This window comes from Macrosteles quadrilineatus, unplaced genomic scaffold, assembly GCF_028750875.1.
Source record: "Macrosteles quadrilineatus isolate MER2022 unplaced genomic scaffold, UCM_ALF_1.0 Scaffold_1__1_contigs__length_201487025, whole genome shotgun sequence".
In the NCBI taxonomy this organism is placed as follows: domain Eukaryota; kingdom Metazoa; phylum Arthropoda; class Insecta; order Hemiptera; family Cicadellidae; genus Macrosteles; species Macrosteles quadrilineatus.
The window spans coordinates 126,436,946-126,451,059 of record NW_026542594.1 but is presented as its reverse complement, the minus strand read 5'-3'; positions in this window follow the sequence as shown (position 1 = coordinate 126,451,059).

The window sequence follows — 14,114 nt, the reverse complement described above, 5'->3', positions numbered from 1 at the left end:
ACTAAGTTGCTCAATAATTTTAATAGTGCAATTGCCATTTACTTTTGCTTGTTTAGCTTGGTATTTATTGAGACCAGCTACTAGCGGTGTAGTCACTCTACCTATAGTGTACTTGTATATTATTATGTGGTACGATTATTGAGTGAACTGTTTGATTCTTAGCTTGGGCATTAGAGTTGTGTATTGGATTATAGTGGCCTAGTAGACCCCGCCTGGTGATAACACGCGTTGTGGTTTTTATTGGCAAGTCGTCGTGTAACTCACCGTGTTTTAGGCACTCTGGGCTTAACTATTGGATAGTTAGGACGAAGCCCGAGTTGCGTAGTCAGCAACGACCCCCTAGGAGTGTGGAGAATCGGCGTAGGCCTGGTGGTGATTATTGCACGTTTGTTGTGGTGACTTGTTTTTTTACTTGTTCACAGTGCCCGTGTATGAGCCAGTCCTATACCGGTTGGACCCGGCTATTGGCCTAGTGGTTTCCCTGACCTTATCGCAGACCCTGGAACTTTACCCAGCCATTGTAGGCTGAGCTATCCCTGGCAAACGACTGCACTGCACTTTTAATATTTAATATTTTTTTTTCCAGTGCAGAAAGTATCGTCGCAAGATGGCGCCCGAACAGGGACTGAGGTTGGCAGTGGTGCTGAGTTGCTGACGTATTAACGGCGCCCGAACAAAATAATTTTATTTGTGCAGATTTGCTGCGGACTTGTGCAGATTGGCTGCGGACCTGAGCTGTCGAGCAGAGTTTTAGGCAGACCTGCTGTGATTTTATAGTCGGTTGGGTAGGCCTAACCTGTTTTCTGTTACAGTGTGGTGTGTTGTGAACCCTAATTTATTTAGTGGTTGTATACATAGATATTAGTTAGTAATTTTAATTTTGCTAATTAATTGAGCCTTATCATTGAATATTATTTGAGTGAGAACCCTTATTGTGTATTTGTGGTTTGACTTTCACACCCATAATTGGTTTGATTTATTATTTTGCTAATTAATTGAATTTTATCATTGAATATTATTTGAGTGAGAACCCTTATTGTGTATTTGTGGTTTGACTTTCACACCTATAATTGGTTTGATTTATTATAACGGTGTTAAATATATTTTAATTGGTTACGCCCTTATTTTTGCGGATTTGTCGTGGTGTTTTGAATTTTAAATATGGTTGTGACTACGAGTACGACGTCTGTGCTGGGCGGTACGCCTATTACGTCTGCTATTGCTACGACGAGTTCTGGGGTTAGCTCCGAACTGTCGGTGATGACGACATCGTCATTGTGGCCGGCGTCTTCGCCCGTTTGGCCGACAATTTCTTCAGTAGTGGCTACGACGGTGACAACTTCGTTGACCTATTCCGCGCCAGCGACTATGTCCTTGGGGTCGCAGCCCCGGGACAGTCGCGTGGGTTGGATCTATGACCTCTCGAAAGGGGAGCTCATGAGAACGATGGACCAGTATGGTTTGGTGACCACTGGTACTTCTGCGGAATTACGGCAGAGATTCTCGTCGTTTTGGAAGCAGCGGAATGCCCGCCGGTACAGCGATGATAGGCTGTGTACGATGGCTGGGGCTGCTGCACCGACATATTTACCGCCGGCTATTACCACTATGGGGCTTCCTGACCCCCTGAGAACCGTACCTCAGGTAATGGGTAATGCGGAATCGAATCAAGCAGAGATAGTGGGACTTAGCAGGGAGTTAGAGGCGGTCAAAGAGATCCTTGGGTTGTCTTTGGAGACCAATACCCGGACTCTTAGAGAACATCTGGCATCGGTGGTGCGACAGGCGAGAGGCTCACCGAGTAACGGGGTCGGCTATGGGTTCGAAAGACCCGCCAACCCTACGTCCCCTGTTGTGGCTGCTCCAATGCCTACCTTTGGGTTACCTAGTAGACCCGAGGGATGGCAGCGGCCCAATGATAGTTCTGAGAGACCAGCCCGGCCTTCGAGCTTGGAGCTACCTCGAGGCTCGGATATGCTCTCAAATGAGGCCAGCAGGGTGGAGCCAAAGGATTGCTCCAAAGTATGCAACACGGTACGGAAGTGGGGTTTAAGGTTTGATGGCCGACGAGACCCAGTGTCATTCCTGGAGCGCCTTGAAGAGCTGATGGTCTCGTACTCTATAAAATCAGAGGACCTGCTCAGAGCGCTGCCGGAGTTGCTGCAAGGCTCAGCGCTTCTATGGTACAGGAATTGCAAGGAGCTCCTGTATTCATTCGAAGCTTTTCGGCATCAATTTGAGATCCAGTTCCTTCCACCTGGTTATCAGAGGAATTTGGATGAGGAGATCCGGAAAAGGACACAGGGTGAAGGCGAGCACTTCCGGGACTACGTTGTTGCCATAAGTACCTTGCTTAGGCGTAGCGGTACGTGGTCAGAGCATGGTAGATTGGACTTGATCTACAACAACATGCGACCTGAGTACAAACTCATGGTGCGACGGCGGGACTTCCGCAATCTGGCCGAGATGGTTGAGTTGGCCGAAGACTACGAGGCCTATCTGCGAGAGAAGGCGGCCTTTAGACCTCCTCCTTCTCCGAACGTAGCGCTGGTTTTGGAAACCGCCTATGTTCCCAAGAAGAAGGCTGAGAAGTGTTTTGAAGTGGCCGTGGTCGAAAGACATAATTTTCAGAGACCATCCCTTGAGACCAAGTCGATTGGGCAGCGAGTAGATTTTGACTCTAACCGGGTCCGTGAACAAAGGCCCGTAATGACTAGGGGAGTGGCAGATGGTGCGAAGGATGTACGGTGTTTTAGGTGCCAGGAGATTGGTCACTTTGCAAGAGGCTGTGGCAAACTAAGGACCGTCTCCTGTTTTGGGTGTGGGAAACCCGGTCTTACTGTGAACCAGTGTGGATGTCGTGCGGGAAACGGCAGGCCAGCTCAGACATCAAGAGGTCAACTGGGCGAGGCCACCCAAAACGAACGACCTCAGAAGAGTGGTCCGAGTGGCTCGGAAAACTAAACAGCCTGGTTGGTGGAGTAGACGAGAACCGGCTGATTTCTGAGACAAGGCCCTTTGTTGAAGTTGTGCTGATGGGCAGCGTTTTTAAGGCGTTATTGGACACTGGGTCCGTAGTTAACCTGGTTGGGCGAGAAGTCGCCGATCATCTTCAACGTCAGGGGGTAGAACCTTTTAAGAAACCCTCTCTTCTAAGGATGGCAGATGGGTCGCGGTCTAGGGCCGAGTATTCGTTCCGATTGGCAGGGGAGGCTGCGGGAAGACGGTGGGTTGGAGATGCCTTGTACGTTCCCACTCTTACCACGGATTTGATTTTGGGTATGGATGCCATACGAGATCTCGGACTTGTGACGGTCGTGACGGAGGTGATAACAATGGGCGTGGGTGATGACTGTTCTGGCCAAGGGGGCCGCATGGACAGTGTCAAAATTGGTGACGAAGACCCCGAAGGCCCTTGCAATTGAAATCCCCGTCTGGTTCCTGATGCTAAATCATTCAGCACCTTGTTGGCTGGTAGTGGCTAGAGCGAGAGTTTTTCTTTGTTTTAAGTTTGAGACCTGTGGTGTAGGATTCACCATTGGGTTAGGTGTTGAAGTATTTTTTTTTGGCCGGAGTTTGAATATTTTTTTTCTTTTGGCCGTTTTCTTTTTTTTTCATCCCGATGTAAGTGGGGGATGTAACGAGTTATTTTTCCTAGGGGGGTAAATATTTGCTATTTGGGCCGCGCGTCTGTTGAGGTAAGCAAGTGGCGGCGGCGAACCTGGCTAGCGCCCTTTGACCCGGCTTATCAGTTCGGATAAGCTTGGGTATCCTGGGACTACTGGATAGCCGAGAGAGACATTCTAGTCGTGGATCCCGTGCAGGGAAGAGCGAGCGTTTGTCGAGTGAGACGAGTAGTGCTTTGGTGACATCGGTGTGATATTGGTGCTCAAGGCGTGTTGGTGTCAAGTTGGGTAGTAAGTCAGTGACCCACTTGAGGTGAGTGGACGACTTGATATTATTAGTTTGATAATATTAATATCTGATTTATTTGCGAGGGTTAGAGTTGTAACCGTGCTAGTCAAAGCCTGACGATAGTTAGGATTTATTTATTAGTCAGGAATAATATTAAAGTATATTCCTGACGGTTCTGGGCAGGTGCTAGAGCGCAAATAATATAATTTATTGACTGTAGTAGTTATTATTTTGCGTTGTACCAAGAGTTAGTTATATTACTAATAACTCTGAGGCCCGACAAACCTAGGTTGCACGATTTAGCGTGCGTAGTTGGAAACACGTGGCCAGTAGGCTAGTAGCTAATATTATTAGCCTATTAACAGAAGCCCAGCTAAGTAACATAAAGTTGGTAGTAGCAGTAACAGTAGTAGGGTTGTTATTGTATATTCATTCGATTATTTTAATTTAATGGTAGTCCAACACGTTATCTTGGTAGCTTGGATAGCGGAGTACCGGCTATCAGATAATATATTTATCTAGTGTTTGGAACGTAGTTAATATTTATTCATCTGCTACTAAGTTGCTCAATAATTTTAATAGTGCAATTGCCATTTACTTTTGCTTGTTTAGCTTGGTATTTATTGAGACCAGCTACTAGCGGTGTAGTCACTCTACCTATAGTGTACTTGTATATTATTATGTGGTACGATTATTGAGTGAACTGTTTGATTCTTAGCTTGGGCATTAGAGTTGTGTATTGGATTATAGTGGCCTAGTAGACCCCGCCTGGTGATAACACGCGTTGTGGTTTTTATTGGCAAGTCGTCGTGTAACTCACCGTGTTTTAGGCACTCTGGGCTTAACTATTGGATAGTTAGGACGAAGCCCGAGTTGCGTAGTCAGCAACGACCCCCTAGGAGTGTGGAGAATCGGCGTAGGCCTGGTGGTGATTATTGCACGTTTGTTGTGGTGACTTGTTTTTTTACTTGTTCACAGTGCCCGTGTATGAGCCAGTCCTATACCGGTTGGACCCGGCTATTGGCCTAGTGGTTTCCCTGACCTTATCGCAGACCCTGGAACTTTACCCAGCCATTGTAGGCTGAGCTATCCCTGGCAAACGACTGCACTGCACTTTTAATATTTAATATTTTTTTTTCCAGTGCAGAAAGTATCGTCGCATAGTAATTAAATTATGTAATTTATTAGGTTCTCGAATGGTCGTGGTCTGGCATTCAATTTCACAAATTTAGAATTCACATTTGCTAAATCTAGTTACCTTTTTCACGAATTAGAACAAGTCCATATATATATATAAATTTATCTGTTCAGTATATTATAATTAGATACATTAAAGAACATAAAAGCTGGCTGTGATAGGCAGCTAAGGTAATATTGTGCACTTTGACGAGTTAGATTAATTTCCTTGCAATAGAGAGTTGGGTTACGACAGGAAATGTGCGTGATTTGGTAGTGGTTAGAGGAAGATATATAGGGCCCAGGTATCTTCATTTACACTCATACTACTCCACATCATCACATATGTATTGACTTTTAGAATGATTTACAACATAGCAACCACAAACATAAACAATAGTAATAATCAGCTGCTACAAATTCAACAAATATTAAAATTAACATATACAACATCTCTCTTCTTCAGAGGTTCTTCAAGGGCTTTTGAAGATTCGAACGAATCGGCGGTTACGGCTGTATAATCTTCCATCTGCTGCTATAATGTATGAACGTAGTCCTTCTTTTGATACAATTGATCCCTTAGTCCAAATCTCTGATTTGATGTCGGGTCGTTTTTGAATAAGGGCATGACTGCCCACTTCTAGAGGCTCCAAATTGCATGTACCTTTGTCATATTGCCTCTTGTATTTCAATTGTTTCAGTTTTATCTTGTCTTCTAACTCTGTTTTTATCTGTGGCTTAAGACTTTCTTCCAACACTGGTTGTAGTGTTTTTGTTGTTCTAGCCATCAGTAATTGAGCTGGGCTGGCTCCAATTCCTTTAATAGGTGAATTCCTCAACTCCAACAATGCAACACTCTAATCTTCTTTGTTTTCTTTAACTTTTTTAATTAGTTTTTTTGCCACTTTCACATATGATTCGGCTTTTCCGTTTGACTGATGATTATAAGGTGACGAGGTTACTACTTAAAATTTCCACTCTTTAGAAAACTCTTTTAAGGCATTACTTAGTAGTTGTAAACCACTGTCTGAGACTACCACATCGGGTATTCCATATCTTGAAAACTGTTCTTTGCAAAAATTAATTAGTCCAGCTGTTTTAAGTGAATATACTTTTTTAGTTCGAAAAATGACGAATAGTAGTCAACCATGATTAGAAAATTTTCTTTTTCAATTTGAAAAAAATCAACTCCTAATTTTTGCCATGGTCGAGATGGAATTTCATGAGGTTTTAAGGGTTCTTTTCTTTGTGAGGATGCATACTTCTGACAAGGCCAGCATTTTTCTACAGTCGATTTGATGTCTTTCGTCATTCCTGGCCAAAACATCACTTCTCTGGCTCGTCTTAAGCTTGATTCTATACCTTGATGAGAAGAATGTAATTTCTGTAACATTGACGGTCTCAGCTTTGCTGGAATTACAAGCCGTTCTCCTTTCAAAACTAAACCTTCAGCTGTTGTCAGTTCATCTCTTATGTTCCAGTATTGCTTTAAGTCATCTGAAAGTTTTCCTTTCTTTTCAGGCCATCCTTTGTTTGTGGTCTTTGCTAGTGGTCTTTGCTAGTTGAGCCATCATAGGACATAACTTTGATTCCTCTTGTACTTCCTTTATCCTCTCGTCTGTTATGTTTATGTGATTCAAAGCTTCTATTTCTTCGATTTCATTTTGAAATATCAGTGCTTTATCGATTTTGTAACCTTGTGTGTCCTGTAAAGGTGCTCTTGATAAGAAGTCTGCTATGACTATGGATTTTCCAGGTCTGTAAATAACATTGAAATTGTTTTTTGAAGTCTTAGTAGCATTCTTTGTAATCGTCTTGGGGCAGAAACAATCGGCTTCTTAAATATTGACTCCAGTGGTTTGTGGTCTGTTTCCACAAGATCATCATTCCTTCCATGGATAAATTGTTCAAAACGCTGAAGTCCAAATACAATCGCCAAACATTCCTTTTCTATCTGCGCGTATGATGTCTCTGTGTCTGTCAATGACCTGGACGCGTAAGCTACAGGTTTACCCTCTTGCATTAGACAAGCACCCAGTCCATATTGGCTCGCATCACATTGAATTAAGCAACTCCGTTTTTCATCAAAAAATGCTAATGTAGGGGCTTCTTGAACCATTCTTAACAATTTATGGAATGCCTGTTCTTGAGGTGAGTCCCAGACCCATTCGCAGTCATCCTTAAGTAAATCTCTAATTGGTGCCGTTATCTCTGAGAGTTTGGGTAAGAATTTTGACAGGTACGTTATGTATCCCAAAAATCTCCTGACTTCGTCTTTAGAAGTGGGTGGTTTGAGTTTACTGATCGCTTCTATTTTCTTGGGATCAGGCTTAACTCCCTCTGTTGTTATTAGATGGCCCAAGTATTTAACTTTGTCGGCTCCAATTTTGCATTTGTCTTTGTTGAATTTTAATCCTCGCTGTCGAGCTCTTTCCAGTAATGCTTGAAGGTTCTTGTTATGATTGAATTTAGCATCTTCAATTGTGTCTCCTTTACCAAAAACCATCACATCATCAGCAATTGCAACAATGCCATCCAACCCTTCAAGATTTTCATGAATTCTTCTTTGGAACTCCTCAGGGGCAGTAGATATACCAAAGGGTAGTCGTGTCCAGCGAAATCTTCCTTTAGGAGTCCAAAATGTTGTGAGTTTGCTCGCTTCCTCTGTAAGATTGACGTGCCAAAATCCATCTTTTAGATCAAGAATACTAAAGTATTTTGCTCCTGCTAATTGTGGCATTATCTCTTCAACAGTAGGCGTTTGATAGTGAGATCTCTTGATGGCCTTGTTTAGGTAGAAAGGGTCTATGCATAGTCTCTTTTTATTAGGTTTCTTGACGACCACCATACTACTAAGCCAATCAGTAGGTTCTGTGACCTTTTTAATTACTCCAAGAGACTCAAGTCTGCATAGCTCTGTATTTATTTCATCTTTCAGAGCAAGGGGGTGACGTCTAGGAGCAGCAACTGAAGGCTGAACATTTGGATCAACTTTTATGTTGTATGAACCTTCAAGACATCCAAGCCCTTCAAAAACATCAGGATATTTACTAAATAAATCATTTGTTTGGACTTGAGTGGTAGCTAAGGCTTGAAACACCTCATCATCGGTGGTAATCAAACCCAGTCTCAAACAATCACTTGCCCCTAGTAACAGATTTTTTATTGCTTTCCATTACTTCAAATCTCAAATCGTAGAACCGTTTCTTAAATTTAGCTCTCAAGACAATATTTCCTAATGATTTTTGTGACATTCCTCCATAGAATGATAGAGTAACCATACTTTTGTTCAAAACTGGCTTATCAGTATCCAACAGTCTTCTTAAATCAGTGATACTTATAACATTGCATGTAGCTCCTGAGTCTAGTTGACATTTTAAAAACTTTCTATTGACTTGCATTTTGACAAAAAGCTGTTTTCGTAAGTAGGTCTATCAGTTTCTTTCATATGCATGACATCCTCTTGAGAAGTAGAATGCTGATATTGGTTTTCTTCGTCCTCAATATGTTTTACTGTCATTTTGCTTTTACACACACTACTAAAATGGTTTCTTTTTGGCAACTGGAACAGATCTTACCATAAGCCGGACAAGCCCCTCTTTTGTGAAATTTTCCACAGTATCGACAAGATTGACCTTTTTCATTGTATTGATGTTTTGTTATCTTAAAAGAAGTTTCTTCGTTTCCTGGAGATGTCATTTGCTTTACATATGTTTCCGTATTTTCATGCTGCAAACAAACTTCCATAGCATCATTTAGCTTCAAGCCTTTCTTTAGCAATAGACGTTTCCGTAGTTCATTGCTTTCTAGCCAATGACAAGACGGTCACATATTAATGTCTCTTCTAACTCATTTTTATTTAAACTTGACAAACCATCAATACCGCAACTTTTAGCTCCTTCTTTCAACCTTCCTATAAAATCCTTTATATTTTCATTCTTGTGTTGGATTATTTTGTTAAACAAAAATCTTTCATATAAGGGATTTGTCGTTCCTACAAAATATGAATCCAATGCATCTATGATACCAGCAAGATCTGTATTGTTGTTATCTACAAGTTTTTCAATCAATTTAAGGCCCTCTTTACATATCAATGTGTTAAACATAGCCAGTTTGAGTCTTGGTGTACTTAGCCTTGTGCCACATACTGCTCCTGCCTCTGCTAGTACCAGGTAGTTTTCCCATTGCTTCTTAAATACTCTCCGTCCTTTCTTGGCTGAGGCTGTATTGCTCAAATCAAGAGGTGCAGGTTTACAATCCATTCTCACAAGTTATTCTGACACCATGTTAACTATTTAAGAAATAATAATTGTAAAGACTTCAGTAAAACTAATATGTATTGACTTTTAGAATGATTTACAACATAGCAACCACAAACATAAACAATAGTAATAATCAGCTGCTACAAATTCAACTAATATTAAATTAAACATATACAACAGTTACTAAAAAAATTATCGTTTTTTACATAACACTAAAGGGGGAAAAATTTATTTTTAGCGCGGTAAAAGTATAATTCTTACCTCAGTAAAACATCCTTTTTCGAAATTTGTTACAAAATATACTACAGTATTGTGGAAAACTGTAACAAATGAGTTCAATTTTTTAGACTGTCAAAAAATTAATGCTGGATCTAATTAGACTGGGTCTAACACGTGAGGTATTTGGGAAGCTATCGAATGTTGTTTTGAGTTATTTGCTTTATTTATTTATTTAATAGCAGAGTACCCGTCCTTTGTACGCGGTTGGTATAGGTGTAAAATGCGCATTGCAGTTATACTCAAGCTTTGCGTTTTCAATAGGAGAGGACACAGTTTTATAGAATTTGGTTCTTTAAATTCACGATATGCTATAGTATAAACTTATTAAATGCTATGTTGCTTCATAAACTATTAAAGCTCGAGCGGAACTTATAAATCTGAGTATAAAACGCGTTCTGAACTAAATCATCATTTTACTCTCTGTAGCATTCAATAAAATAAAACTGCACATAACTTTATTTCAATTTGACCTATTTTAAACATATCAGACATCTCTAGCTTGGAAAGAATATTTTTAAACCGAATACAAGTTTTTAAAATATATTTTTATCATTATTTTTCATGGAAGGAATTGTAGTCAGTTTATTTTTAAATTATTAACAAGGTTTAGACTAGTTACGTGTCGATTGTAACGGTACCGTGACCAGTACTGACATCGACTTAGAAAAGTGATACTTCATTCTATATTCATATTTAGTTAAAATACGCACCTAAGTGGGACAATATGAAAGATAAATAATATGTGGTTGAGAACAAAGCATCTTCTTTGCAATCAATTGCTTGTATAGGTTTACATTTTGTGCACAGTAATGTTATTTGACTTTTCAATAATTAAAACTAAATAGTTCTACAAAACCCCATATATTTTTTTAAAATATAGAAAAATTATAATGAAAATAAAAGGAAGATTGTTTTTCAAGAAAAATAAAGCAATTATATTTAAAATTACTGTAGGTGTATATGAGAATGCATATTTAATTGAACGTTGACCGTGGAAGAAATAAAATCCCGTTCATCTAAAGTTATTTTTATTTCTCCAACCAATGACAGCTCAAAAAAAGGCGAAACTTGCACCAAAAATTGCCAATCTTTGACGAAAGATATTGCGTGTGAACTTGTCACTATTTCTCACTTTTTATTTATCATATAACGTTATTTTAACTTTATTGTATTATGTATTAATCATAGGCTAACAGCAGAAATCACATATCTTTTTTTTCTTTTATTACATTTTAGATTTTGTTGTGTTTTGATTGATTGTAGGCTATTTTGCATTTAGTATCATGACTTGACTGCTATACAGTGGATAGCATATACTGTACTTTAAATGTTCTCTGAAGTGTATTCCAACTTAGGTTGGAGTTTGTGTATTGTTAGTTGTACGATATGTTAAGTTACAATGTGTTAAGTTTTTTCTCATTTGAGTACGAGATGAGATTTTAGATGCTGAAACGTTGGGTAGTGTGTTTTACATGTGTGATGAAAAGTGTCTGTAATAACCCTTTAAGCAACATTAGCCTACTATCAAGGTTGTATTTACATAAACATGGCATAATATTTAAAACCAATGTGATAGCTATGCCTAATCAATTTACTATTGCAATATGAGTTGGTAAAAGTATAATCCAATATACGTCCAAACAAGCTAATTAAACACGAAGTAAAAAATTAGAGATCTAGCTTTTCATATTTAAGTTATATTGATCTTTGTTTTCCTAAGACGAACCGTATAACCCATTAAATATAAATGAGTACTATTTTCTTGTAAAATACGGAAATTGTAAAAAGGACTTAACTAAATTACATACAAAATCTTTGACTATAGTGCAAAGGACACTGTACATGATCACAGGATGGGGGGGATGGTGTGTAGGAGGTGTATACATTTACATTTGTTTATTGTTTATTTTTTTTTAGAACTAAGTTTAGGACGAAAAAAAATAACACATGTGTGACCAACTTTGCAATACGGGTTTGATTAACAAACGTTAAAATTGCACTCCCAAACAATTTACCCGTGTTAATTTGTTTTTTTAGAATTTTCAATTGTTTCTACGTTGATAAAACTATAGGTATAACATTAATAAATCCATGTATCATAACTAGAGTTAATTTTATAATGTTACCTAAAATTACCTAACAAAGTTATATTTTATATTACATTGCCCACAAGTGATATTTAACAATTTATATATTGTAATTTATTATTACCTTCAGTTTTTAAAATGTTTTTGTAATGACGTATAATAAAACATAACTAAAATATATTGGTGACATCTTCGTCTGAAATTAATTCAATTAAATGTTTTGTCAGAACAGCTATTTTTTTCAAGAATTTTGTCTAACAAAGTTAATCATTCATGACACGTTTTTGAAGACAAGCAAAACTTAACAGGCACAATAGTTTCGTTTTAACAAATATTATGAGCGTGAGTGAGCGGGATGAGTGGCAGTGAGCAGGGGAGCAGCTGCGGCTGACAGTGAGTGATGGTGTAGTGAGGGTTGGCTTGGAGACCTCCCAAGATGCGTAGGGTGGTTCCAGACAACAAAGGATGACCTTGAACCTGCCCAATGGTTGTAGGGGTTAGCGACGGGGGTGGGGGTGGGGGCGGGGTTGGCACCGGGGGTGGGGGTGGCGTCGGGGTTGGGGCGGCGTCGTGTGACATCAGCCGCTCACTGTCACCGGAGCGGCTAAATAACCCTACTGTTGTGTCCGTTTGCGTTGGTGTATGACTTCATGCAGAAGGTTCCATGCGTGCAGTACATGGGGACTAAAATATAGTCATACAAGAATCAAGATTTCCATGAAGATGCAGATATTCACTTCAACAAAGAATGTATCAAGAAGAGGATAACACCCCAATGGGCTAACATCAAAGACGACTGTAACTCCACCGCCACCAGAAGAACCAAGGAACAACCAGAGGTATTGTTCATCCAGAACCTGATAAAGCAACTTTACCGAAAAAAAGACAAGCTGAATTTAATCGCCTACAACATCCATCTACAATTCTTACAACTTACTGTACCGACTGTGTGCATGGAACCTTCTGCATGAAGTCCTCTGTGAGAAATCGAATTTGCAATGGAGCAAAAGTATTCGCGAATAAACAACAAATTGTATAAACTTTGGTCTGAGTGACGAGTCCAAGTGAGTCCAGTGTCTGTCTTGACTTTAAACATAACATTTCCTGTTCTTGAAATTATTTTCCCTTCCTTCCACTTTACTTTTGAGAAATAATTTCTTACCAGTACTCTCTGTCCCACCTGAAAATTTCTTTTCAGCTTGTGTTTCGACATAGTCCTTTTATTCCATTCAACTTTATCTGCCATCACGTTAAGTTTCGTTCTTATGTCTCTGCCAAACATTAACACATAAGTGGAGAGTCCTGTAGAGTTTGGAGCTTTCCGTAACTGAGTTACAAGAAGATCTATTTTATGCTGCAAGTCTCCCTTGTCTTCACTCATGGCAGCCATTGATTTCTTAACAGTTTGGACAAATCGTTCTGCTTGGCCATTGCTTGATGGGTGAAAAGCTGCACAAGTCCTATGGCAAATTCCATTATTGCTTAAAAACCTTTAAAAAAGTGCACTCGTAAATTGGGAGCCGTTGTCTGTTACTATCATAATTGGCAGTCCAAAAGCTATAAATAAGTTACTTAAATTTTGAATACACCAGTCTGAAGAAGTGTTTTTTGTATGTATAACCTCCAACTATTTTTTATGGGCGTCAATAATTATGAAGAAATAATTTCCATTTACGGGTCCACAAAAATCCAAATGTTAGCGATGCCAGGGAGCTGTAGGTTCTTCCCAAGGGTGATGGTTTAATTTAGACGGTTAATTTCTTTTCTGTTTGCATTTGTCACAGTTATTAACCAAGTTTTCACTATCATTATCAAAGTTTTTCCAATGTACATAACTTCGCGCCATGGCCTTCATTTTCGACATGCCTAAATGCCCAATGTGTAGTTCCTTGAGAACTTCTTTCTTCGTTAGGTATTACAACTCGACTACCTCTAAAGATGCAACCTTTATGTAAACTTAAGTCATTATTACGGAAACCAACCTTTTCCAGATTTTCTGCATTTTCTAGTCCTGTAACTATTGTAGCTTGTGGCAGGGTCTTTCTTTGTATGCTCTGCAAGTGTACATTGTGTGATAGGAAGAATTGCTATTTGATTCATTTGGGACTTGGAATGCAAGTCTTCATCATCTTGAGTTTGTTCAACTGGAAAACGAGACAAGAAATCTGCGTTACAGTGGTCTGAAGTTCTTCTATACTCAATTGTATAATCAAACCCAGCAAGGAAAAGTGAGTAGTTCAATAAACGAGTAGCTGACATTGCCGGTAATTATTTTGATGGATGGAATATGCAAACCAGAGGTTTGTGGTCCGTCTGAAGAACAAACTTTCGTCCATAGCAATAAGCAAAGAATTTCTTTACCCCCCGGTAAATTGCTGTAGCTTCTTTGTCTATT